At 34.5% G+C, this 24,038-nt stretch overlaps 1 protein-coding gene across 2 annotated transcripts in view; it reads right to left on the minus strand.

Moving 5' to 3' along the window:
* SGCZ (sarcoglycan zeta) overlaps positions 1-24,038 on the minus strand; it is a 929,136-nt gene that overhangs the window by 529,776 nt on the left and 375,322 nt on the right. Inside the window, exon 1 of one of the 2 annotated variants that reach the window (XM_084758267.1) lies at positions 17,932-18,069. The exons of the other annotated variant lie outside the window; for it this stretch is intronic. The gene's annotated coding sequence lies outside the window, so the exon portion shown is untranslated. Of the gene's footprint in view, positions 1-17,931; positions 18,070-24,038 lie in introns of those variants that run through there. 2 annotated transcript variants of the gene reach the window in all.

The following is a 24,038-nucleotide window of genomic DNA, read 5'->3' on the forward strand; positions in this document are numbered from 1 at the left end:
AAACTATCAAGTCCAGCAGGAACAGTCATAGGGGAGGGGAAAATGGGGAAAATGGAAGGGAGGGAAGAATGGGAGGATACAAGGGATGGGATAACCACTGAGATGTAACAAGAATAAATTAATAAAAAAAACACTAAACATAAAAAACTATCAATTCTACTTAAATTGCTACATTTGAACACAAATCCTACTTTTATTGATTATTGATTATAAAAGACAAGTCTGATGCTATAAAATTACTCAACAGCCCCAATTTCATATACACACACAAATCTACTGTTTAGATGAGAGAAGCAGAGAGAGAGAAACAGAGAAACAGAGAGACAGAGAGACAGAGAGACAGAGAGAGAGAGAGAGAGAGAGAGAGAGAGAGAGAGAGAGAGAGAGAGAGAGAGACAGAAACAGAGGCAGAGGCAGAGAGAGAGTATAAAACTCAGCTGGATTCTCCTGGCAGAGCAGGCTTGTTTTCATTGTTCTGTGTAGATTTCATCTGCATGCTGTGTTTTCAATTTTAGTTAACAAAGAGGCATTCGGTAGGTCAAAAACCAATTCAAATTTCTATACAGGAACATACTGTTAAACTCAGTAATTAGGAGACAGAGACAGACAAATCTCTGTGAATCTCAGATCAGCGTTGTCTACATAGTGAGTTCCAGGTCAGCCAGAGCTAACCAGTAAGACCTTCTCTCCAAAAGAAAATAGCCATTTCAGTGTGTATATTATTTTGTTACTTGTATCTCTCCATATTCCCTCTTTTTTCTTTCCCGTGCATCTTCCCCATTTAATACTCCTATTCTACTTGCATCTTTATCTCTTTATTACACTATACTCTATTTTCCTTTCTAGGTAGAGCTCCTTATCCACCATGGTTACATACTAGTTTGACTTCAAACACACACACACACACACACACACACACACACACACACACACACACACACTTAATGTTTAAAAACATTCACATAGAAAAAAATCATGCAATTTCAGGGAACACACTCAGGATGTTTGATTCTAATCTCATCCATTTACCTACAAATTTAATATTCCTCATATTTTCCATATGTTACAGGCAATGCCCCAACTAGCCATTTATGCCACCCACTAAAACCTCCACTGCCATAAATGGGTCATATCTTATTGATTCATTGACCAAAGAAGAGATATAGACCACTCAAAATAATACAGGTTACTGTCAAAGATATAATTATTCTCCATAACATGAATGTAGTGTACTATTGCTGAAACCAAAAATTACTTATGTCGTTGAATATGGAGAAATTGAGCTGTTGCCTAATGAGAAGCTATTCTCTTATCAAATAGAATTTTATTCTGCTGGAAGGTCCATTTAATGGTACCAGAGGGACCTGCCTGCAAGAAATACTGGCGCAATAGTAGCATGAATCTTATGGGAGTAGCCAAACACTTTCAGATTGGCATTAAAGCTCACTCTATTCACTTGAACCCATAACGGACACTACTAATAAAATGCCCAAAAGCCTGAGGCTAAATACATAATCAGCCTAGGGAGAAATTTACTATTATTATTCTACTAAAGGATGATAGCAACAAAATAACTCCTAGTGACATGTTGCTATACTCATGAATAAGCGCATTTCTCAGCCCTCATCAGAGAAATATTCTTCTTATAGTAGATAGAAACTAACAATGAGGAAAACAGTTGGACAATGTGCAGGGAGTGAGACACTTTGGAGCACTCAGTCTTATCAAGTGATTGTGTTTATCAAATCTCCCCTGGGAAACCCAGAGTTCAATTAATAGCAGGATTTAGAAAAATAAGGAGAATCATGAATGATTTGTAACTTCAAGGAAGTAAACTTTCCCAGTCACAGGAGGACAGATGAGCATATGAACTCAAACAGAAACCATGATAGCATCGACAGGAAGTTATACAGGTTCAAACCAAAAACAATCTGAGGACTGAAAAAAAGAAGCATTCATAAGCCACCACCTCTAACCAAGCTATTTACAATTGATATCTGCTATAAATTGATTGAGAAAATGCATCTTTTTCAATTCAGTATCCATCAGTAAATCAGCAACACTCTGAGGCAAGTCCCAAAACCAGGAGTAGTTGACCAACATAAAATCAACACAACCATATTTTTGTTGACTTTATTATTAATTTAAAGCACACATGAAAAAACTGTTTCACTGGTTCATGATGATAGCTTAGTTTTATTGAGTTCATATTAGTGGTAAAAAACACTCCTGCAACTATTTAGTCCTCAATGAAAGATTTTTTAATACAAGTTATTTTCTATGAGTTTTCTAGGCTCAGTATATCTTAATGAAACTTAAATGGTATAAAATATATTTTTCATATATATGTGATAATTTACACTCTCATATTTTGTGTAGGAGATGGTGATAAATTCACTCATTCAAGAAAAAACTTACTGAACAAATATTTAATATCCGAAAGTGTTATTAGAAAGAAGAATCAAACTTGATATCAACCATCAGGAGTTTATAGTTCTACAGTTGAGACAGGTTCATAGATTGACAGCAGTATTACATGACCAAAATATTGTATTAAATACAGAAAAAAAATGGTCCAAAACTTGATAAACTCAAGAAACTAAAGAAGTAACCAAGTAACATCTTTTAAAATGCTCAGATAATTAAGTTATATCTTGCATAATATGTCAAAATTTAAAGACTCTTCAAAAAAAAAGAAATAAAAAGATTTTTAGAGGAGTGCATGTATACGCAGAAACCTGGCATTGTTTGGATTAAACAAACAAAGGAGATAGAGCATTAGGAAGACATCAAATGCAATGGTCAAAGTTAGAGTGAATAATGTCTTACAATACAGTGTAAAGGTTTGGGGCTTAATCTGTTGGAAAGTAATGATCATAAGAGGATATTTGAGAAGAGGGCAAACTTAAAACTCCCTGGACCCTACATTTTGAGATATCTGCATTTATAACTTTTCAAGTATAATATTGTCTAGTATTTGCCTGCTGTACATATCTATGAAAGAAAAACAGATGAAAATGAGAAAAATGTTGGTTCTTGCTTAGGTTCCTATCAAGATCAGTAATAGCTTTATACCTCCAAATGGAAAAAATTGAAGCCATAGATGATCACCCTTTCATATTCTTCGGTCCACTATTTCCTGCCATTGTATGGGCAGATGCTTCATTCCCAGAAAGAGTTTATGTTCGCTAGACAAACAAGGAACCTTTACAGTACCTAGGACTAAGGACTCCTAACATTCTGTGATATGTCCCATACCATTATGCATCCTCCCAGCCCCCAATGAAGAGAAAGAAGCAGTGTATGTTGCACAGAACTGCAGAGCTGACACCTTACTGGTTTTCTTTGCATCAAACATAAATCAGCAGATATTCTATGTTAAAAAGAAGAAAAACATTGCTGCAATGTGCCTCAGTTCTCTAAAAAGAAGGAACAAGGCCAAAGTATGCATGAGAGAATTTATCTTTAGGTAATAGCAAAAATAATGTTAATTTGAAATAACTGACAGTATCAGTTGAAATGGTCAGTTGACAGTGATCTCTTTCCTAGATTACAGTGATTAAGCAATCAAATAAATATCCTCTGTGTAGTAAAGGTTAACATAGCATGAACCTCATGAGCCATAATAATTAGTTTACATATTTACAGAGATAAGAATATTTTCCCCATCAACCACTCTATAAGGAGATATTTCACAAGGTAACATAAACTTCTGGCTCAACAATTGAAAGGAAGTTTTATATCACCATTCACTCATTTTGTTTGTTTTCAATGTTTGTTCTTTTCCACAATCAAAAGGAAGTGTGTGTGTGTGTGTGTGTGTGTGTGTGTGTGTGTGTGTGTGTGTGTATTTCTTCCACTGACACCAGTGGTCATGGCAGCTGGGATGGCAGTAAGCAATCCAAAATCCTTCTTGTCGTCTATTATAATCTCTCCAGTCTCACACTCAGATCTGTCACATCCTGCTTATAGGTGTCTCTTCTTCCACCCGAACTCTATTTACCTCTTGGTGTGGGCACCACAATATGGTAGTGTCATTTAGAAATTCAATTAAGATTGGATATTCATCATAAATGTGTGCTAAACTACAGAATAAATCCAGAGATTTTGACTTAAATTCATTTACTCATATGGATTCTCCCAATGGTTAAGAAAACAGTAGCATATAAATAAATTATATAATCACTTGTGAATTTATCTAACTATCATAGATATTTGCCCTTGTCTTAGAAGACTTCTTCAGCTCCGTGTATTCTGCTTCTCTGGCTTTGATATTGCTCAAAGCACTGAAAACTCACTAACTTGAAATGCCGTTAGTAAACCAATGATCCCCATTAGCACAAAAGCAATGCGTATAAGCCAACATGAACTATTACTATACTTTCAAAAGCTTCCCTAATCACTTTTTATTCCTTGATGATTAGCATCCTAATTACTTCTTTAATCAACTCATTACCTATGAAGTACTCATTTAATTACATTGAGGCACTGGTTATGGTAAGGGGCTTTGAATGTTGTATTCTTTTAGTCTAAGAAATTATTGTGGTGACTTTGATTCAACTACCACAAGAAAGAAAACACTGAAATTTAAAAACATGCTCACTCATGTAGAGAAATATTTATCTTTATAGTAGACCAATTTGTAATGATCAATGCATTAACAAATTTGAGAACAGATACTAGAAACATCTTGTCGCATTTTCAAAAAAGTCCTATGTTTCTCAGATATAATAATGCATACAGGTCACATGCAGATTTTCTTTAAATTTTTTACTGTTTTGGTGCCAAAGCACACATTGAGTATCCATATATCTAGGACATAGTATCTATTCTGCATTAAACAGTCAACTAGGGTTTCACTCTCTTGTGAAGTGTAATACTGAACAACTGGAAGACTCTCGCTTCATCCATTAACATTCACAGAAACATTTTCTACTATGTTTCACAAAGAAATATTCCCTCATTTTATATTTTTTTATTTTTTTCAGAGAACTCAGTGTGTAACATGTATTAGGTTCTGTCTATCTCAGTGTCTCACTCTGTCTCTCTCTGTCTTTCTCTTTTTCTGATGGACTTTAAGAGGAAAAGAATGATTGATATGCCCATATGTAACTATGAATTTTATATATATATAAACAATATATAAACTTAGCCATTAAAATACACAAATAGAAGTGTGTGGGTATTGAGGTTCATCACAGACAATATTGCAAGTGATGACTTTCACTCTTATTGGTGAGTAATGGAGGCATGCAGAAGGTCTAACAGGTATACATTTTACCACAAAAAAAAGTGACAGAGGATATTAGTTGAATTGACCTATTTATGAATGGAAGGATAGTCATAGTGACTGTCTTCCGGCTAAGCAACCACCATCTTGCCAACACACCACCACCTCACCCCATGCATATGTTCAGCCAAGAAAAGGGTGGGCGTAGATCAAGGCAAGGGATTCTCATCCAACAATTTGTTTTGTCGTCAAATAAAATTCAAGCCATTAATTTAGTAAAATTGAGATTAAACTCTATCTTAATCTCATAAAAGACTCTGAACTCAACATCTCTGAAGAGATGCTTCCATATGAGAAGGTAGAAAAATACCATCATGGGTGAAGAATGGAGGCTTGAAGAATAAGCCTTAGTTGAGGAGATATTGACTAGCAATGCTAGCTAGGTGAGAGAGAGAAAGAGAGAGAGAGAGAGAGAGAGAGAGAGAGAGAGAGAGAGAGAGAGAGAGAGACCGTTGTTCTTTCAGTTGTGCTCTTAAAGGCCACGCAGCCTGCAGTATGTGGTTCTATATTTATGCACATGCATGTTGTACTAAGTGGACTCAGTGGGTTTTTTAAAAAAGGTATAAAGTTGGGAGACTAATGTGGTGATGAGGGGAGAGGGTAAGAATTTGAGGAGAGGGAATTAGGATATTTAATCACAATACATTATATGCAGATACAAACTTCTCAAAGAATAAAGGAGAATTGAACATGAATGGAAAGATCCATTTGGAATCTGGCCATAAAGTCATAGGGCCTTCTGCCTTATGACTGATGATTAAAGGCTCTGTGACTCTAAATTCTACCAAGAGTTTTTGAGTACCATGTGAGGGAGAAAAAAATCATTGCTGTACAGCAATAGTGCCTTATTAGGTTTTACAAAATAAAATCTGTGAGGTTGGTTTCTGTAGAAGAGGGGAATTTGACTACATGTTCACTGAGATAGAGAAAACATATAGAGCTTTAAGAAACATGAATGGCTCCACCTTGGCATCTACAAGTACTCCTTCTCTATGATGAACTGCATCAAGGAATGGTGGACATTCCTTGGACATCTTTGGACATCTTTGATTATGGTCCTCAATTTGGGGGATGGCAGAGTAGTGACAGGTAGAAAACTGACAGAAAGAGACAGATAAAAACATAAAAGTTTTCAAGAGTAAATTATAAGAAGCTAATAGGCCTAAGAAACTCAACTAAAGCCACACTCAAGTATATAGTCAGTTTCCCAGTCTCTGCTACATTATATTGTATTTGATTTTGCTATTAAATACATATTAGCCTTAAATTCATTTCCTTCAGTTTACTAACCCCCTTCCTTTGTTGAAATTCATGGAATTTCTCTCTGTGAATTTTCTCAGTGTTATCAAAATTTCCTTTTGAAACAGTCTCTCTCTCTCTCTCTCTCTCTCTCTCTCTCTCTCTCTCTCTCTCTCTCTCTTCTCCCTCCCTCCCTCCCTCTCTCTCTCCCTCTTTCTTTTAACTTTGTTCCACTTACATCCTAACTGTAGTCCCCTCCCTCATCTCCTCCAGGTCTCACATCAGCCTATCACATCTCATCTGCCCCAGAGTCCATGTCAGAAGTAGGACCCCACTCCCCATACAATTGGACTCACAAGGAGACTGTGCTGGCTATGTACTACATCTGAGCAGAGGGTTTAGGTCCTCCCCATGCATGGTCCTTGGTTGCTGCATCAGTCTCTTGTCAGTACCCCGCACCCTGGACCAGATTTGTGGGCTCTGTTGTTATCCTTGTGGAGTTCCTGTTTCCTTCATAGCCTTGTATCCCCCAGCTCTTCCATAAGACTCCCTGTGATGCACCCCAAAGTATAGCTGTGAGTGTCAGCACATACTTTGATTCCCTGCTTGGTGGAGACTTTCAAAGGACCTCTATGGTTGGCTCCAATCCTGTTCCTTCTCTTCAACTGCTTCTGGTGTCTATTCTATTTGCCCTCCTGAGTGAGAATTAAGCATTCTCCTTAGGGTCCTACTTGTTATTTAGCTTCTTTATGTCTGTGTATTGTAGTGAGGCTATCCTGTATTATATGGCTAATATCCACTTATAAGTGGGAAACATTCTACCTGAAGACCCATCTATGCCACTCCTGGCTTATACCTGAAAGCTGCTCCACCATACAACAAGGACACCTATGTTTATAGCAGCTTTAAGAGTCAGAAATAACCAAGATGGCCCTCAACTAAAGAATGGATTAAGAAACTGAAGTACATTTCCAAAATGGGATACTATTCAGCTGTTAAAAACAAGAAAATCTTGAAATTGGCAAGTAAATGAATGGGACTAGAAATTGTCATTCTTAGTGAGGTAACCCAGAACTAGAAAGACACATGTGGAGACAGTAATTATTAACATACTTAGAACCAGTATAAAAAACACATACTTATGTGTTAATAAAATGGATAACCAGAAGTTTTCCTTGAAATGATACAGTAGGTAAAGATAAATAAGTATGATCTTCAAATTACTGTACACAACATTTACTTTTAACCACTATCATTTCTTCAACACTCTACAGACATAGATGGAACTAAATTAATGTGTATGTGTGACCGGTTCCCTAAGTGCTAGATATAGAGTTATTATCCAGAAGTTAGGATAAGTAATACAACTCGTGATAATCATTACACTGTTTATTATAATTTATACAATAAAGAAACATCAACATATATGAGTTTCTCTCCTTCCTTAAAATATCATTTTTGTCTTTTACACTGTCATAATTTTATGTCAACATTAATACACTAGTAATCATTTATTTAGCTATTTTAATCTTTTACTTTTAAAAATTCATATTAATAGTGACTATATTTATAGTATTATTAGACTACTTGTATGATTATAGGGAAACCTATTTTAAGTATGTCACACTGATATGGACTTATTCAATATATAACTTCACCTACTTCAATTCAATTTCCATATTCATAAAGTAACAGAATTTGTTTATATGATTGCTTACAATGATACCATGAAGAAAATTCTAGCTGAATTTTCATATCTACTGAGCAATTCCTTAAAGTAAATTGTCATCATAATTAAAGCTCAAAATCTGTCATCTTAATGAGGAAAATAATATCTACTTAAGCTAGGCTTTTATTATATTCTAAAGACAAATTCATGTGGTATACATCCCCATGAATATGCTGAATGTTAAAATGGGTTTCTAATCTTTTTCCTAGGATTTATTTGTTTTTCCGTTTGTATATTGTTAGTCTAGTCTTTCTTGTTATGCGTTTCTGAACCCAAAAAACAAAATCATGTTTCACAGAAAACAAACAATATCTTTCAGATAAAGAATTTACCATGTGGAGTCATATAACATAATTTATTATAGCTCTAAACTAAAGGACATAGAGACAGTATCCAAATTAACATAATCAGAAATGAAAAGGAGGGCATTACAACAGATAGTGAGAAAATCCAAAAAATAATTAGGTATTATTACAAAATCATGTACTCCACAAAATTGGAGAATCTAATGAAATTGATAACTTCATAGAGAGACACAACTTACCAAATGACAATCAAGATCAGATAAACTATAATCCCTAAGGAAAGCAGTTATTTAAAATCTCCCAACTAAAAGAAGCCCAGGGCCAACTGGTTTTATTGTAAAATTCTACCAGGCATTCAAAGAAGAGCTAATACCAATAATCCTCAAACTGTTCCACAAAATAGAAACAGAAGGAACATAGACAAACTCATTCTGTGATGCCATGGTTACCCCAATACATAAACCTCACAAATACCCAAGAAAGAAAGAGAATTTCAAACCAATCTCCCTTCTAAACATTAATGAAAAAATAATCAAAAATACTTACAAACTGAATCCAAGAACATACCATAAATATTATTCATCATGATCAAATAGACTTCATCCTAGGGATGCAGGTATGGTTCAATTATGAAACTCCATCACTGTAATCCTCGATATAAAATAACTGAAAGGAAAAACTACATGATATTCTCACTAGGTGCTCTAAAAGCCTTCAACAGAATGCAACACCACTTCATGTTTAAGTTCTTGGAGAGATCAAGGACACAGGGCATATACTTTCACACAATAAAAGGCAATAATATACAGCAAGCCAATAGCCAACATCAAATTAAATGAAGAGAAACTTAAACCTTTCCACTAGATCAGGGAAAAGGCAAGGCTGCCCACTCTCTCCATATCTTTTCAGCACAGTATTTGAAGTTTTAGCTAGAACAATAATAGAACCAAAAGAGATCAAAGGGATATAAATTGGAAATGAAGAAGTCAAAGTATCACTATTTGCAGATGATATGATAGTATACATAAGTGACCCCAAAAATTCTACCTGGGAACTCCTACAGTTGATAAATACCTCCAGTAGCCCTCCTGTATACAAAAGATAAATAGGCTGAGAAAGAAGTCAGAGAAATAACACCTTTCACAATAGTCACAAATAATATAAAGTACCTTTGAGTAACTCTAAGCAAGCAAGTGAAAGACCTGTATGACAAAAACTTAAAGTCTCTAAGGAAAGAATTGAAGAGGGTATCAGAACATGGAAAGATCTCCCATGCTTATGGTTTGACAGGATTGACATAGTAAAAAATGGTTACCTTACCAAAAGCAATTTATATATTCAATACATTTCTCTTCAAAATACCTACACAATTCCTTACAGACATTGAAAGAATAATTCTCAACTTCACAAGGAAAAACAAACAAACAAACAAAAAAAAACCCAGGGTAGCTAACCAATAAATAACCCTAACCAATAAAATAACTTCGGGAGGTATTTCCATCCCTGATTTCAACCGTACCATGGAGCAACCTAGGTTCTGCTCAACTGAAGAATGAATAAAGAAATTGTGGTACATTTACACAATGGAATATGGATGGAACTATAAGAGATCACCCTGAGTGTGGTCACCCAGGCCCAGTTGGACACACTTGATAAGTACTCACTTGGAAGGGGTTATTAGTCATATAGCATAGGACAACCGTACTGTAATCCACAGACCCAAAGAAGCCAAGAAGAACTCAGGGGAAGATGCTTGACTCTTACTCAGAGCAGGAAATATGACAGGCATCTGAAGTAGATGGAAGGAGAGGACTGGACAGGGTGATGGGGTGGGGAGGATAACTGGAATGAGGATCAGGCGGATGGAGAGAGGAGGACCGGTGAGCATATGAACTGAGGGAGGAAACAGAAATGCATTAAGAGTCATCTTCGGGACAGAGGAGGTGCCTGGGAGTCTATGGGGGTCAACCTTGATGAGACTCCAAGCAGTGGGTGTTAACGAGCATTAGTGGGAACTTCCTGGAACCAGACATGACTCCCAATGGAGGGAAAATGACACTAACTCAACATAAAAACCTCCAACTCACAATGTGACTAACTATAAGTAGTGTAGGAGCAAAGATGGGACAGAGATGGAGAGAATAGCAAAGCAGTGACTGGACAAGAGTCTAGCATTACTGTCTTCTGTTAGGCTTTCGTCCATCAGCTGGTGGAGACAGATGCAGAGTACCAATGCCAAGCAATGGGCTGAGTTTGGAGAGTGCTGTGGAAGATTGGGAGGAAGGATAAAGGAAGCCAGAGGGGTCAAGGACATCACAAGACCTACAGAATAATCTATCCTGGGTCAAGCAAAGAGCTTCCATGCATAGAACCTAGACCCCTATAAACATGTAGTAAATTTGCAGCTTATTTATCATTGGGACCACTAACAATAGGAGTAGGGGCTGTCTTCGAATTTTTTACCCACTGCTGGGTCACATTTCCCCACCTGGGCTGCCTTGTCACTCCCCAAGTGGGAGAGGATATATTTGGTCCTGCACTGACTTGAGATACCAAGGAGGATTGGTAACAATTAGGGTCTCCCCTTTTCTGGGAAGAAGAAGAAGAAGAAGAAGAAGAAGAAGAAGAAGAAGAAGAAGAAGAAGAAGAAGAAGAAGAAGAAGAAGAAGGCTGGATGGAAGGAGGAGTTGTGGGGTTGAGACTAGACAGAGATCAGGATGTAAAGTAATTAAATTAATAAATCATAATAATTACATAAATATACAGTGGAGAAAATAATAGGAATCAGTAATTACTTCAAATGATCAAGAAGTTTTGAACTGAAACAGGTTGTTATTTCATGGCTTATTTTGGCAAAGAATTGAAGGAAGATAATCCCAGAAGTTTATTATTTAATGTGAGTTCACTTTAGAAATGTTTCTGTAACTCACAATTACATGGTTCTTGACATAACAATCTGAGATCATAAATCTATCTAAAAAGTTAATGGATATGTTATCAAAATATTCTCAAATATACACATAGTCTGATGAAGGGCTTATATTGACGAGGTAGAATATTTTCTTTTTTTTAATAGGACTGAGAAAGCATTATAGTTTATTTACATATTAATGTATCTAGAACATATTTGAGAATATTTTGATAATATATACATATATTTTTGTATGTATTAAAGAATATATATATTCATGATAAGTTAATTTCAGAACAAAATTATAAGTGAAAAAATATAGTTCTTCTTTTGTTCTTGTAGCAACAGCACACACCTCTAGGTCTTATCTCTATATGACATAGAAAGCCCACATATCCCATTAAATGCCTGATGATATTTTTTTAAAAAGTTAATGGAATAAGCCTTAAAAACATTAAGATGACAGAGACAATTTACTGCCTTACAGTCACCCAATCTCTCTACATAAAGTTGGAACATCATCTTCTGCCCTCAGACCCAGTATATCTGGAAAATGTAAGTGTGAAGCAGCAAATATGAAGGACTTGCTTACCCATCATGGCAGACCTTGTCAGTCAATTCAGCCTGCATTCAAGTCTTGTCCATTTTGGACAGCATATTGTCAAGAGAGAGAGAGAGAGAGAGAGAGAGAGAGAGAGAGAGAGAGAGAGAGAGAGAGAGAGAGAGAGAGAGAGGAGAGAGAGAGAGCTAGGGCATTTTTGCCAAGTGGCTAGTTTGGTATTAATGAAGCTATCTCCAAAAGGAGATTTTATGATGCTCAGCATATTCCTTGAGGTAGGCTAGGTGTGTTGCCTGAGAAGATATGTCTCAAGTCAAAAACACCTTAAATTCATAAAAAAAAATTAAATGCCATTTTCTGTAGGTCTCTGACATTTTTGAGGACCATCAATCCATCCATATGTATTTATACTTACAAAGTATAACACCATATCTATCTATGAATCATCTATCTTTTTATTTATCTATTTATCTGCCTATCTACCTATCTATCTGCCAGTATTTCTTACTTAAGTACTGATATTTTTTCCTTCTCAAGTCTTTGATGAGGTTGAAGACTAGGTTGTTCTATTTTCATAGTCAACTTTCATTGATTAGGGGTTTAAAAAGGTTTTAAGGTATAGAAAGATATTTATTAAGTTGATAAATACAAGACATTATAGAGAATGATTTAGGTATAAAACTTTAGATTCACCTAGTTATAATAGATAATATTTTTTCAAGGTTGTGAATACAAATGAGCTAAGCATTTTTATTGTAACTTTTATATATGAGTTTCTGGATTGTTTCATAACTATTTCTATTGTATAAAGTTTATTGCAAATAAAAAATCTTGTCATAGACACATTTAAGAAGAAAAATATTATGATGTATGAAAATGTTTTTCATTACATTGCTTTTATAGTAAAAGTAGTTTACTAAGAATTTATTCCCTAGGAATGCTAAAATGTTTAGCAAACTATTATAATGTTTCATTAATAAGGTTCCATATGTAAATATATAGCCATATCTCTACACCTACACACTCATATGCATTTCATTTTTCCTCTGAAGCTAAGGAAAGTTTTTTTCATAAGGTAAACTTCCAAAAATAAAAATTTCTTTAGGTATTCAATATATATATATATTCATGGTTGATGAATTTGAAGCATTTTGCTTTTTGTCCTTTTAAAAGTCATCACTCATTCTCAAGACCACTCTCTTTCACTTGAGAAGATGATCAAGCCTTAGCCATACCAGCTGCATGATACAGACCTGAAGACACTCACATCCTCTGACAGTCACAGCAGACCCACATAATCTTATGTACATTTTACTTTTTAGCTCCTATTCAATTCTTAGTAATGTCTGTGAAGTAATAGCAATGGTTTGAATAAATGATCCTTAACCAGCATTAAATTAAATGCCCCAATGGGCTTTATGACTCGACTATTAGCCACAGTCAACTTTCTGTCTACTTTTCACTAAATTGACATTCAAGGATTACCTAAATCAATTCTAGCTATACTGTCCCAGTTTAAATACCATTATTTAGTTAAAGAGAAGTTAAATGACAGAACCTAAGTAGTAATACGATGCTCTTGAGAATCACAAGGGTATGTATTTGGTGTTCAGTTATATGATAAAACCAGTTCACAGTTAATGGAAAACATTATATAAAGCAGGATTTCATAAATCATATTCTTTGTACCTATATCTTAAAATACCAACCTTTCATGTAAATAAGCAATAGATATATGTATTTCTAATACATTAATGGGAAATTAATTTACCTTTAAAATATGATAAATATTATTATATAGTTCTAAATTATATGACTATAATCTTTAATGGTCATTTTTGCTATTGTTGTTAAGGCAGTGTCTAATAATGTTGAATAGGCTGACTGTAGAATCAGGATTCTACTTCCAACTCCATGGTCTCCAGTGTCCTCTCCTGTACAGCTAAGTTCTAATTCATTATGGCTAATTTAGATCTGTATACATATACCAATTCATAAGGTGTGAAATCTTCTACATATCACTTTGTTAATAGTTTTTCTAATCATCTTTGTGTAAAACAGCTCTTGGTGTAAAGGATCCACTTAAAATCTATTATTAATTTTCTACTCAGGGAACTAACCTCTATCTTATGAATGCTAATGCTTTGGATGATAACCATTTTCATATTGAAACAGTCTAATAACTGATTTATTTGCATTTATTTTAATTGAACTCTCAGTATCAAGAAATTGTTTTCTTTTTGTCCTTCCTCCCTTGGTTTCAAGTTGTTCTAGTATTTTTACTAGTTTGGTTGGTTTAAGTTTGATTCTTTTTTCCTTTTCACTGCCTACTTTTCCACTTCTCTACTTTGTGTCACATTGTTGCCCATGGCGCTGTAGCCTGAGTTAGCAATGTTTTCTCCTAGTAACTTTTTAGACCATCTCTGTCAGAAATCACAAGAAGTTTCATATTTCTATATGTAAGTTGTGTATTAATGCTTTTCAAAACTATATTTTCAACTCAGCTGTATTCTGAATAGTTGAATCATTGATGTTCCATCACCATTTGTATCTGATTATAATGTAATCTAAAATACCTTAAACAGAATATTTTATATATCATACCATTTTGTCACATTATCATTTTTTCAGGAAAAATAATCTATAGTTAACTTCATTTCCAAAAATTTTGAACAGTTATATTTCTCGTTTTTTTGTTGTTGGCATCTCACACCATACTAGAGAATGTTTATTTATCTATTCATTCTAAGTGTCACTTGCTCAGACTCACTCTCTCATAAAAATAAATTGGCATTTATGTATGAGCAGGTTATTATGAGAGTATCAAAGAGGGATAGAGTTGATTACATCAACCTTTCAGTAATAGCATAGCTTCAGACTTCAGCACAACAGCAGTGCAAGCTTGAAAACACCAAAAGTTGTCTTCAAAAATATGAAGAAAAATGGGTTTCAATTAAGAACACTTTATCTGATAAACTATAAAACAAATTAGGGGACAAAAATATTTTCATATGAGCATCAGTTTAGACACCTCTTCAGATTTTCCGTATTAAGATTCAAGAAAAGACTTGATTTTATGGAATCTGAGAGAATAACTTCAATGAGAAAGAAAATCTGAGCTAAGGATTGATTCAAGAAGGATTTTGCAAATCATGACGAGCAAAGTTGTGGAAAGAACTGTAAATAAGGATCATGGGGAAAGGGACCATTGTGTTTAGCTGAGTTAAGTCCCTGGAATCCATGAAACAGAAGTAGGAAACTGATTCCCTCATGTTGTTTGGTAACTTCCAGAATCATGCTATGTTGCCAAGACACACAGACACACACACACACAGACACACACACACACACACACACACACACACACACACAGAGAGAGAGAGAGAGAGAGAGAGAGAGAGAGACAGAGACAGACAGACAGACAGACAGACAGACAGACAGAGACAGAGAGAGACAGAGACAAAGAGAGACAGAGAGAGACAGAGACAGAGAGACAGAAGGACAGATAGAGGAAATGAAAACTGAAAATTGTGTATTGTTTTATTATTTAACTAAAACAGAGCACTCTTTGACAGAAATAATTTTGGATCTGGTGCCTCTCTCCATATGGCCATCTGAATACTGCTCATTTTGAGAATAATGAAAGTTTTAAACTGGACAGAGATTCAGCAAGTGAAGGAATGCTTGAACCAGTGTTGACTCTCTGGTCTTGCACATTGGGAAATATGTTTTATTAAAAAGCAGAGACAATTTGCATGGCAAACAGACGTGTTAGCAGAAGTCATTGCCATCTGCCTCATAGTTTAACTGTATCACCAATAAATATCCCTCTGTTAGATTTTCAATGTAGTGCCTATTTCAAACATTAGATTAAATGTCATTACTGTGTTCATGAGTCCTCTTGTTATTATTTCTCAGTTTACTTTTAGAAAACTTTCCTCTATTACATACAAAAACTAAAAGTCATAACCTGGATGGGTTGTGTCTCCATGGTAGTGCAGTGGCAAAGCATGCATGCGCCTCCATGTTTGATGACTAGAACTGCAAAAGATAAAGTCCAGTAACAAATCCCCCTTTTTTAAACAATAAAGAAATTATTCAAACCCTGTGCTTAATAAATTGCCTTAAAGTATCAGAAGTCTCCTCTACTCTTCGAAGTTAATTTTGCTATTCTAGAATTCCTCATATAGAGGTCCCAAAGTGTTTATAACACAGGTTTTTGCCACACAGATGGTCTTCCTAGGATAGCAGTTGATTTCACTGTCCCAGGAGATCATGTGTTAGGAAGAATATGCCTTAATTCAAGAGTATTGAGCATTAGCTTAAGCCTAGCAAGAGGTCCTTAGGTGACTGACAGGCCACCGTTGTCGTGATGAATGGCCAGCCTCTGAAAGAAACATAGTGATCCAGAAACCTGACTGGTTACGAGGAGGGTAAGTTGTCACAAAGTGATTTGACTTTCTTTGTTTGTTGTCTCTAAGTTTTAGAATGTAACACATTTACCCTCTCTGGCAACCCTACTCCATCCTCCTCAGTAAAGCTCAGTAACAGCACAATGCTCATAATCCTCCTGAAGCTGCAACAAACCTTTATCTTAAATAGTACTGTGCTGGGTCTACGTTGTTATTTTAAAATACACCAAATGTAAACAACTAGTCTATCAACTTTAGTATTTCTTGAACTGTGGCCTACAGAAGAAACACTGCTTATTAATGGTTATCTCTGAAGAAAAGAATAGGAATTCAGAAGTATTAGTGTAAAGAATTTTTGAAGTGGGTTAAATTTTATGTTTTGTTATCTTACTAAATCACTCCCCCATTACAGAAAATAGTTGACAGCCCACTCTATTTAGAAAGCTTAAATGTTGCAACTGAAAAATTGGACTAGGGTGTACAGCATACCTCATGGTAATATCACTCCCATATTTTTAAGGTTCTAGATTGTCTCATAGTAGATTTATGAAACAATCTATCTGAAAATAATTTTTCTTATAAAGACAAAAGTAAGATGGATCAAATGATGACTTATTTACTGAAATTACCTGAAACTCCAATGAAAATAAAACACTTGTGATGACTTTTTTAGGCTAGTGAGGTAGTTCAGGTGTACAGTATTTCCCTATTACACACAAGGCTCCAAGTTCAAACCCCAGCAGTAAATTAATTAATTAAAGCTTTTTTATGGATAATAGAGTTATAGGAAGATTACATATTCCTTGACATGATTCTCATTTTTGCTACCATATTAAGTCATGTGTTTTACATGTCAACTTAATCTAGTAGTTTCTGTGAAAATCAAAACTTACATTTCATTTTCTTGATCTCAAAGTTACATTATACAGTTTGCTAAATTATTCGTAAGGTAAAAATTACTATTTTAAATATATTACTAATAAATTACATAATAATATATATTTTAAAAAGATGTTTAGAAGTAGAAAATGGAAATTCAGCCACAACTATTTTGAGTTATAACAGCTTTATTCTTTAAAATAACATAAAATATGGGAACAACAAAAGAGTAAAATGTCCTAATGTCTTTAAAAGTTTCTGGAGTATCTACTGCCCAGGTTTTCCTAACATTTCTTGACTATCACAGGGTAGTAGACATGTAGACACTTCATCCCATTTATTCTTTTATCAAGGTAATATAAAGTAATATTGGCAGATTTAATAAAATGATTTTCACTGATATTTCTGAGGGTTTTGTTTTACTTTGGAACTTTTTGTCTTATTAAATTCTCTTGGGTACTTTCAAAATATTTTTCATTAAAATAAACTCTCCAAATCAAGATTAAGTTTAAGAAAAGTGTAAGACAAGTTGATGTTGAAATTACTTTTTTCCTTTCATTTATAGTTCTCAGTGGTGCTTCTTATTATAGAAAGTTCTAGAACTCACCCAGTTAAAACTAGTATAGTGATACTATGGTCATTAGGTACTCTTGATTCTTCTGTCTTATCATTAAATAACTCTCCAACACTGGCTTCCATGTCCAAATTCAACTTTAGACTTAGGAAGTGATTTGGAGGTCAAGAGTCTGGAATCACCTTGCGATCTGGAAAGCTGAAAATGACAAAAGGAAGAAATGAAATTAATAATAATAACAAGAAGGGGGGAAAGGTGATGGTGTAGGCTCCAGCAACAAGGCACATTTCTGCTGAAGACTCACTGGAATAGAATATGTCACATGTCTACACCCAGATAGGATATGTCACAGAATGTATCCAGCACACAGTCAACTCTCTGAAGCTTAAAATAAATAGTGCTGATTACATCAAAAGCAATCAGCTAAATTTTGATCTGAAAATAAAAGTGCATGTCAAAACAATTGACTGAGAATGAAAGTCATATACTGTAAGAGAAATGCTGTCAAATCTATGCTAGGGATTTCTAAAAGATGTTAAAGATAGTAATATGGCAGGTGTACAATCAATTCAGTTGTTCTGAATGTAAACACAAAGGAAAATTTTAAGTAGTAAAAAAAGAAGAAGATGTTCATAATTAATTTGTTGAAATATATGTTGAGTCCATCTTTTTTTCCTCTGATAATTTTTAATTTGTTTAAAGGAGAAATTGAATTATGTTCCTTAAGCACCTAACATACATGTCAAGAGAAAGCATATTAATTTAGGCCTATTTTTAATATATCTTCAAGTAATTTGAGGGGTAAGGGGTGTGTTCAATTATTACAGAAGAAGAAATTAAAATAATAGCAAGAATTGTTCATAGGTAGTAACCAGAAATTATATATTTTGAGTCATAACACAATATCATAGTATATGTGAGAATCAATACTCTCTGTTATGGACAGCTTGCATGTCAGAAAAATCTGATGTAGTATTGACAAATTATGAACTTTATCAAATATATTTAATGATGCATTGATAAATAGAAGTTGTCATAATAATGATAACAAAAGACAAAGTAGAACATATCAATCTAAGACAATGTACTGATACAAACACTTGAAAGGTAACCTTGTATTTTCCTAGTAAAAGAAAGGTAACATTATATTTTCATAGTAGAAGAAAAGTAACATTTTATTTTCCTAGTAGATAAATTTAGATTAATATTTTTACTCAGGGTCTCACTATATAGCACTGGTTGGCCTGGAAATCACTATATAGATGTCCTCAAATCATATGCATCTGCATCATGTGTGTTGTGATTGAAGGCCTGCTTCAAAGTCTTGCACTTGCTCCAAAGTAACATCTACTTAGTAGTATTTATTTTCTGCTAACTTTGAAAAATAAATGCATATTTTCAGTGTATTAGCACATGCCCTTATACTTCAGCAAATATCTTCATTAAGGGAAGAAATAGTTGGGTTTAGGTAGAGCAGTGATGCTAATGAACTATTTTGAAACCTATAATATGAAACCCAGTTTCTGATCTTTAACAGGCTTTAATTGGAAATTCAGTCAATATGAATCCACCTATGGGCTTGAGTCACCTAGAGTCAGCAGTAGAGAGAACATCATTTCTCATTCAGTGGCTTCCTATTACTCAGAGGAAGAGTAAGCAGGCTACAAGGAAGAGACTTGATAGGCTGTGATCTTATAGTGGGATACAAAGTCCCCTTGTATCACAGACCTAGAGGAGGGGAATAGGATGAAAGAGGAAGGTAGGAGGAATGGGAAGATACAAGTGAGGGGAAAACAATAAGATATAAGCTGAATAAATAACTTAAATAAATAAAAAGAATGTTGATACCACCTATACTGAGAGCTTCTCAAACCACAGAAGCTAGCAAACACTGCAAATCAAGGACTGCTCTTATGCACATGTTTATTTGGGGAGCTTCTTATTAACCCATACCATACAGTAGAAGATAAGATGTTTAAAGTCACTAGGTACAAAAATTGCTTTAGAAGTCTGTCATCAACCCCTTTCACCTCAAGAAAGTGCAAAAGGAATCTTCAGGATTTGCAGATGTCATTAAGGCTCAACGGTTGATTAAAAATTCTTACTTATGTTTACGTTTAAATTTAAGTTTTATTATAATAATGCTGAAATTCTTGAACAAACACCCTTAAAAGTGGTAAATTTCTCTGTCACAAAATCAGAATATAAAAATTATCTTGAAATTATGGTTGAATTATTTGTCAAATGTGCTGTGATGATTCATATTTTGTGTTCTGCAGAATGAATTCAGTGCTCTATTCACTGTCCCCACTATAAGTAAATGTCATGGATTGAAATTTATAAGAACAATCTATTCCAAATAAATTGCATTTGCATATCTGTACACACATATAAATTCCACTGTTCAGTATGAATAATAAGTTAAAGTGCTAAAGTAATTTGAAACATTAGTCTAGTAACGTTACTTATAGAATTAAAGTTCAAATAAACAAAAACTGGAGATGAGGTATTAAGTTGTTTCCTTGAAACAATATGCTTACGGAAAAATACGATATCTTTGAGTTTGTCCTCGTCCACTATGCTCCAACTTCAAAATGTATTGTTCTTATCCTATGCTCCCAGAAAAGAGAAACCTTTGCTCTAAGTAATATGTACTTTATATAATTGCATCAGAGAGATTCAGGAAAGGAACATAAGATTGCCATTGTCTCCTTTTCCAAAAGGAACAGCCTATGACCAATGGAAGCACTGGCCATGATCAAAAGAAAGTAATTACTGACATCAGAACTTCATAAAAAGCTATTGGCAGAAGTCATTCTCAAAGCTAAGGCCTTAATTATTTCTCAGGTAAAATATAGCCTTAGAAAATTAATGTTTTTTTAGTGGAACTACAATGAAAAGCAGTGCAGTCTTTTCAATTGTCTGTGAGCATTTGATGTTTAAATAATTGTAACTGTTTTTTTTTTCACTCCTCAAATGACAAGAACAGGCTCCAGAATGATCTTCAAATGCTGCTGCTCATTTATTTTACACAGTCTCATGGCAAATACAATATGACTGATCCCCTCCTCCTCCTCACCCCTTTATCTTCTCACAACCCTTCTTTACTCTTCTAGTCTTCTTCCTACCCTTCTTCCTCTTCCTTCTTCACAACTTTATTCATTTCTACCTCCGAGTCCATAGATTAGATCAGAAGTAGAGTTCTTATCTGCAACACAGCAGTGAGATTCTTCCAGGATTCGTGAGGCATGATCATAAAATATGTCTGGAACCACAGCAAGAGCACCTCATGCAATATGAAAGTCATCAAAAATTTCTAAAAGCATTTTGGAGCCTTTCTGATATGTCTGCAGTTGTTACACCATGTAAAAGTAAGAGTACAAATAGTTGACCGTGAGTGGGAATCCAATTCTCTATACAGTGTTACATAAATTCTGTACTTATTTCTTTTTTTTAGTATTTTTCGTTTTACATGTACATTTTTATTATTACACTTAAATAAACTGCCTAAAGCAAAAAGAACCACAAAACAATCAGGAATTATATAAATGTCACAGTGATAGTGATTTGAGTATTTGTATTTGGCAGCTTGAATAAAACATCTTTCCTATCTTGTTGAGTCTCAAAGTCTGAATGTAAATCAGTGCCTATCTTATCTCATCTTTATCATCTTAAAACATCTATTTAGACCTAAAACCATCTTAACCCCTAAACAACTAAGCTTAATTGTAAAATTAAAGCATCTGATCTTCAACCCCATCAGAGACTTGAGAAGGAAAAAAAATTAGTTACTTGAGTTATACAGGGAGTGCAGGTTAGCAGCTTCCCAAATGAGAAGATGACAGAGACAGTTTGTTGCCTGAACAGTCACCAAACCTCTCTATAACACTGAAGCATCATCTTCAGCCTTCTGGCCCAAAATATATGACAGACGTATTTGTGTGGCAGGAACTGTTGAGGACTTGCCTAGTCTGTCTCAGCAGATTTTGGCCTTCAAATCTGCTTGCATCCAAGCTTGCCCAATTTTAGACGGAATTCTGTCTGTGGTAGAAGTGATGTCATTAGGCCCAGTGGCTTGCTTGTCCTATAGTATAGTAGATACTATAATGCACATGTCTATCAGGAGGGTAATGATGCATCCAAGGTGTGACTCAAAGGGATGGTTCAAGAAAGCTTAGGAGCTAATTCAATTAAAATTTTCAACTAATTTGAAACTTGAGGATCTTCTAATCTCACCATAACCTAAATGCCTTTCATATATCATATAATTTGAACAGTGCCAAACTAACAAGGGAGTTGAAGGAATCTTGATATGTGTGGTCACTACAGTGAATTAATAATCCAAATGACTGCTGACAATTGAAATTATTATTTTATGTTCACAGTCCTCTGGAAAATATAAGCAGATATACACTTGGATGAAGGAGTGAGATTAGAAACAGAACATCTGTGAGGAAGGCCCCCCTCCAGTGGTATATCTGCCAGTAACACCCTACCTCCTATGCAATAGACACGCTGGCACTAACACAGCACTTAACAGTAAACCTCACTGTGCTATTAGGCTCCAATAAAACATTGCTAATTGGTTTCAGACTTGGCACAAACTGCTAGCACTACTGTAAAACAAGTTCAGAAATTCACATCTATTCCTGAGCAAGCTGTGTTGTATTTCAAAGTCAGTTATGCTGACAACTTCCATTTAAAATAAGGTTTCTTGTCTTCACAATTGAGAACAACTGATGCCAATGACAATCAACGTAAGCTAATATGTGTGATCTGACAAAATAAATTGAAACCATGTTTGAAAAGAACGTGGGACATTTTTAGACTACAGATGCATGCAAAATATTCCAAATCAAAGTAATTCTACTGACTTTGATCTATTTATTTTGCACCTACAGCTCATTTATAATACACTGTGATCCACAGAGGTAATTGTAAATTTTATAATGATCATATAAGAAATAGTTATTTGTAAAATAAAATTTAGGAGCATAGCTTGTTTATTGAAAAAAATCTCAACCATTTCTTTGTGTAATTAGTTTTTTCATACTGTAGAGACTCAATTTATATTTCTGTTCCAGTTCACTCAGGTATTTAAATTTTATTCCTTCTCAAATCTCTGATGAAGTTGAAGACCAGATAGTTTAGTCTTATAATTAAGCTTAGTAGGCTAGGGGTTAGGATGTTTTTGGATCAAGATAGATGTTTTAAGTTAATACAGATGAGATATGATAGATACTGATCTTCATTGAGAAATTTAGAACCAACAAGATAGGAAAGATGTTTACTTCAAGTTTTCCAAATACAAATAGCCAAATCACTATGAATGTAATATTTATATAATTCCTGATTGTCTCGTGGTTCTTCCTGCTGTATGTTCTTTATTTTATTCAGGTGTAATAATATAAATGTATATATTAAAAAACAAACATAAAAATAATAAAATAATAAATGCAATGTAAATTTTCTATATTTTAGCAATATTTTATTTTGTGCGTATATATCTAAATTGCTCAGTACACATATGTAATTATAGGACCATACTGCATTATCTATAACTTATGTTCAATATTTTAACTTTTGCTCCTGTGTACTGATAAAACTTAAGAACATATCAGTAGCTTATGCTTCATTAAAATCTTTTAAACACTTTAAATATTAATTTCCTATTATAAGATCCCTAGAAATTTCTTAATGAATTATAAAGTACAAGGTTATTTTGTATACATACACACACATACACACACGTACACACACACACTGGCAAAATGGTATAATATCAAGATATTCATGCTTTCAAAGGGGAAATAATACACTAGGGTAAACAGGCACTCACATAAATACTTCTTAGATAGAAAGAAAGCCATGTGGATTTAGCCTATTATCAAATCAAGAAACGTTGGGTAAAGTAGTTGCAGGTGGACTATGCCAAGCAATGGAGGCTGGCAGCAGGAGAGGGACACACTCATCTAATAAAGTTACAGAAAAGCCAAATCACACGTTTGTAACAGTTGGATAATTCTCTGTCTGTGCAGTGTGTGTGTGTGTGTGTGTGTGTGTGTGTGTGTGTGTGTGTGTGTAATTTGGTATGATTTGGGTGGGCATTTCTGACCTGTTATCTAACACAGCTCTAGGAA

This window comes from Acomys minous (genome assembly GCF_964271855.1).
Source record: "Acomys minous genome assembly, chromosome: 15".
Lineage (NCBI taxonomy): Eukaryota > Metazoa > Chordata > Mammalia > Rodentia > Muridae > Acomys > Acomys minous.